Here is a 5,991-nt window from a genome sequence, read left to right as displayed (position 1 = left end):
TGGCTAAACCTGAAGGTAAAGTTTCAGAGCAAGCCTCCCCTGAGCTTATAGCAGTGGTGGCTGTGACTGCTCTTCCGAGGGGCGCAAATTGAAAATATGTGTTCGGAGTGTCATGTGTACCATGTGCATCACGTGTTTTGTCAAAATAAGTGCCTGCTGCACATGATTCAAAATCGTTTATGATAAAAGAGACACTCACGTTCACAAAATACACGCAAGACACTCCCTTAACAGTAAACTCTGATTACGCATGAGATTATGCGAGTATCTGGCAAACACGAGCATCTCTTTTATCATAAACCCTTTAGACGTGTCTGCAGCAGCCACTTATTTTGACAACACACGTGATGCGCATAGGTCCACCTGACACGCAGAACACATATTTTGAACTACGAACCACACACATGACGGACTACATACATGTTGTGACGAACTTCGCATCATGCACCCTTGAAAAAAATCACCGGCTGCCACTGGCTTATAGCATTGAGGTCTTAAAGGAATGTGCTGGCTTTTAAGTGACCACCCACCTTGGGTACAATAAGGTTGCATGCAGCCATTATATTACAATCTTAGGATTTAATATTTGTTAATGAATATTAATAATTAACTAAAACTACACTCACTGCCAGCAATAAATGGTCAAAAAATGGTTCTCCCAGCTGGTGTGACACCCTTTTAAAAGGAACATTTGCACCTTAATTTTCTTATATTACTGGTAAATATTGGTACCAAAAAGTGCATTTTGGCACCTCTAAGGTACATACTGGTACATGTATACATTTATATATCTGTGTAGGTATTATTATATCTCTATAGGCCCTGAAATTTAAGTACAATATTATTTTACATTGCATAAAAATGTAGAGAAGGGATTTGAGAATCACAACAGCTTTACCACACAACACACGTCACATCTAATAGACAATGTAAACATGTTTCATGCTACTGATTTCAATTGGATGCTTATGTTTTGTTATCTGGCTGTCGTTTAACAAAGGGGCTTTCATAAGTAAGGAATAATTGACAACGGGCCATTGAATTATAAGAAAATAATGCACACCAAGGTGGTAATGCGGCACGACGCGAAGCGGAGTTCTACACCCATAGAACATTTCTCAGCCAATCAGAATGCAGCATTCAACAGACCCGTGGTATAATGAGCAAATAATCCATGTTTGTCTTGCATACATGTAGGGACATCCTACTGTAAGCTTGAGTGTCTGAGGAACTCCTATATCATATAACACACTTCACAGTGCCAGCTGATATTAATGATAGGGTAATAAATGAAACACAGACTCAGTGTTCCAGTAGATGAGACAGAACCTCAACCTCAATGTAATTTCCAGCTGTTTAATCAGCCTTAATTGGGACAAATGAAAACACACACAGCAACCATAGGGCCGACTGAGATAACCTTGACTTTGTGTTTAGCCCTGATCTCTCACTACTGGGACAGTCATATTGCTTTAGATCTGCTGGAGGAAAGGCCTCTCTTTTCAGCATCACAGATCTGGCCTGTCATCAGTTCATGCAGGGTTCTGTAGGTAAAAAAGAAGAGACACATCGAGGTTCTCCTCAGAGGCCATGTTTCACCTTTGATATTTTTAATTATACAAAGATTAAACAGAGATAGTTATGTTATGCATTAAGGGGTTTTCAACAAGGGACCTGCCAAACATTATTTGATCTCAAGATATGCGTTAAAAACAAAATGAGGAAAACATCAATCAAAGCCAAAGTTAAGAAGAGAAAGTTCTGCTAAAGCTTTCATTGCCACTCCTGCATTCGCATGTAATGGAAACTGAACAGAAGCCAACCAATCAAATTTAGAGGAAATGTTTATTAAAAGATACAATGTTGTCAAAACGATCAACCTGAATTCGCAGGATTTTTATACTTATTTTACAAGGTAGCTAATTTGTATAAATTCGTACAAAATAAATCATACGATTATGATGAAAAAGCATTAATGAAACCCCATACCTAACCCTGCCCTTAAAGCCCCCATTTTTCGTGATGACATTTTTCTAACCTTATAGTTGTGTTATGATCCGTTCACACCAGCCATGGTATAGGCGACAAAAACGTAGTTGGACGCTTAAACATTTGAGTTTACTCGCTTCATGTGCACGTGAAATTTTAGTCATTCGAGATATTCACGCGGAAATTCGCGTCATGGGATGGGCTTCTGCGACTCCGCTGAGACTCCGTTCGCTTCTTGTAATCACGCCACTACTACAGCAAGGTCATGATTGGTTAACGTGGCGCGGAAATCCGTCGAAGTTCAGATTTTTCAACTTGCGCATTTCCCGCGACATTTTTTTGTAGTTAACACAGATATGGTTACAGTGTTTATTTAAAAAAATGCACTTGAATCTTATTTTTTTAAGTTTCTGTTTTCAGACCCCCCAAAACATCATTTTTTTTCTGTGAACCTTCACCCACAAAACCAATCATAAGTAGCATGGGTATATTTGTAGCAATAGCCAACAATCCATTGTATAGGACAAAAATATGAATTGTTCCATTAAAGGTGACAGAATGATTGAACGGAGTATTTATCCTTGTTCTGTGATGTGACATGTAGACAATTTTTTTTTAGTTTGGGTCTGTATTGCCTTAGAAGCTTCCTAAAAACCTCTCTCAGATAGCTCTATTAGGGTGGGGGATTTTAAACAAGTGGTTTTGCACCTATTTGGCTCCCCCTACTGGCTTGACTTGCAATTTCATTACTGATTGGCTGACTTTGCTGCCACTCAAAAAATGTAGCGAATTATTTTAAAGTGGAGGGGCAGTTAGATGCCTGTGATGTCATAAGCATCAGTTTTTCAGATTGGCCTGTTTTCTGGCTGACATTTCTAAAAGAGGAATTTCTATGAGACTGAGATGTTTAGCATGTTTAGCACTTTTTGTATGTTTGTGAATGTGGGTAGACTACCATTATTCAACAAAGACAAGGTAAAAATGGTTTTTCATTCTCTGTCCCCTTTAAGATATTTTGTGAATTTGTTACCATAAATATATAAAAAAATGTATTTATCATTAGTAATATGTGTTGCTAAGGACTTCATTTGTACAACTTTAAAGGTGATTTTCTCAATATATAGATTTTTTTTGCAGCCTCAGTTTTCAAATAGTTGACCAAATATTGACCATATCCTAATAAAACTAGTGATATATCGGGCCGATATTTGCGAGTTTTATGTGTATCGGCATCGGCCGATACATGGCTGCCGTGTTCGTCGATTTTCTCCGACATTAGTTACAGACAGAGTGCTGAAAGCCACAAGCGATTGCAGGTCATGTGACTAAAAACAACCAATCTTTCCATGACAACATCGAAAGCTCGGCCTAACAGCTGATCACAGCTGGACAAAGCCGGTTTTTATTTCTCATCCCTATGAGGCCATTTTCCGGACAGGAATTAGACTAGTCCTAGACTAAAATAAATGTAAGAACTGTCCAAATCTTTTTTTAACATATCTTAAAATACATCACTGCCCTGTGTTTTGCCTCAAAATGGACACAAGTAATGTTTTTAGTAAAGCATGTTTGTTAAAACTAGTTATATTAGTTACCTGTTTTTAATATTTGTTAAATATAGTTTTTTTTTTAAGTTCAGTAAATGTTACTTTTTTAAAATTGAGACTTGTAACATTTGGCATCATCATTGTATCATTTTTATGATGTAAATTGAGTTAGCAAAAGCAGTATCGGCTCCAAATATCGGCAGCCTGTATCGGACATCGGCTAAGGCTGATCAAACAAAAATCGGCATCGGCACTGAAAAATCCATATCGGTCGATCCCTAAATAAAACCCAACATTTCATAAAATATATTCTTATGGTTTGGTGGTCCAGGGTCACATATTTGTGTACAATATGGACTGTAAGGTCTAAAGGCACAATATAGGACAGGACCTTATTTAAGAATATTGTGGAACGTGGGTGTCCTTGGGGGTGCCAGTTGCAATTTTTCATGATTAGAAGATCAGTAGTTAGCATGAGTAGAAAGCTTCATGCCAGATAGGATTTAGCTCTGCCTCTGATTGCTTTTGACCTTAGCATATTAATGCAAAAACTTGTTGATCCAATCATGTGGGGATTCACACTAATATGAAGTAACACCTTTCTGTAAAGCCCAGCTTGGGATCCAGCATCTATTATACTGCAGTGTTGTCAGTGACAGCCAAAGCATCAAAGCTCACCCTATAATCATCCAGAGACACCCTCCCTGGGTGTTGCCGGCGGACATCTGGTGTCGCTTCCGGAGACTTTTTGGAGAAAGACAGCTTGTTTGTTTTTGTGGTCTTGGTGTCTGATGCTCGTGTTGAATAAGTGTTTATGATTTTATACACAAGTAAATGTTAATTGCTGCATCAAAATGTTTAGCTAATTATTTCATTACAGTTCTAAAAGTACACATAAAGAAAAGCAAAATAGACAGTATTGAAAGATTTATGTTTGTTTATTTCTTAACACCATTGTTATATAGAAATAGCCATTTATATAGCCATAGCATTCACTGGCTTTGGTCCAGTGCAGTACTCTTGTAGTTCTGCTCTCAATCTGTACTGTAAAGATAAAGATTGGCAGTTCCCATATAAAAGAAATGTTCCCATCATCCCTCTTATTTTTCTGGTTATCGCTGTCTCCTTACAGTATGGACATCTAACCACATCTGACAGTGCTGCTGACTCAAGGTCATTTCCTGTTGGATGTCCATCAACTCTTTCACATAGACAAAATTATTGTCCATGAATTATTTTGTTAACACTTTACAATAAGTTTCTATTTGTTAAAAAAAAGTTGGCATAAACTAACAATTACAGTACCAGGCTGCCATGCTGTTGCTTTGCTGTTAAGCTGAATGTTTTTCAGTGGTTTGTTTTGTGTTTACCAAGATGTTCTGGAGTGTAGCTATTTTTTCACTTATTTATTTGTGGTCCACAATAAAAAGTCCCTTACTTGGGAGGTATGGCTATGGTTCTTCCTCCAGTGTTAGTTTATGCAAGTCAGATCATGTTGAATAGCTCACACCTTGCCAACAGCACACAATGTTTGATGTGATTATAACACGATTTATGGTGAATAACGAAAAAGTAGTGAATCAGTTGTATAGTTTCTTCTTTTTTTGCTCTTATTGGGTTTCTTTAGGCTAAAGGCCTGTGTATAGTCTGCTTTTTATGTGTATGTGAATGTACATGCACGGTCGAAAGCACAACCTTGCTAAGCATAGTTTATTTGACTCGTACCAGTGTTTGCCGCAGAAAATGTGTCATTTAAGGTGGATGGTTGGGTGGGGCCGGGGGCGTTGTAATCAAAGGGGCGGGGCATACGCGTCATGATGAAAATTAAAATATTTTTATTTAAAACACGCAAATAAAGCTTAATTTGACACATAATTTAGAAACTATGACAGAAAATGAACACATATTAAATTATTAATAAATTAAATGTTTTACCTCTAACAGGAATAACTGCGTGATGAAGTGAAACTAAAGGGGTAATAAACACAAACTAAAGCAGATGTTGTAGAACGTCTGGCGAACGATGATAGATAGCGCAAAAATTGTAAAAACTGATTATTTCCCACTATTAATTACATTATCTTAGATAGCGCAAAAATTGTAAAAACTGATTATTTCCCACTATTAATTACATTATCTTAAAGGAGTGTAACTATTGTAGCATGTAAATAATGCACATAATAAAGTTAGCAAGAGCGCTCAACAATTATATCGAATCAAAAGGCACGTGAAACCTAGCTAGCAGGTTGCTCAAACAACAATATCACCAGCTAACTTTAAATTTGCAAGAACTACAGACTAATACAATATAAGGCTTAAATAAACCCAAAACATAAGTCCACTCACAGTTCTCATGGACACGCGTTTTATCAACTGGCTATCCTCGGACCACGTCTTTATCTCATTTTGGCCGTGTGGCGCGGATGCACATGGTGTGGTAAATGGACTGCATTTA

The sequence above is a fragment of the Misgurnus anguillicaudatus genome, chromosome 5 (genome assembly GCF_027580225.2).
Source record: "Misgurnus anguillicaudatus chromosome 5, ASM2758022v2, whole genome shotgun sequence".
NCBI lineage: Eukaryota > Metazoa > Chordata > Actinopteri > Cypriniformes > Cobitidae > Misgurnus > Misgurnus anguillicaudatus.
Note: the sequence above shows the minus strand (reverse complement) of the source record.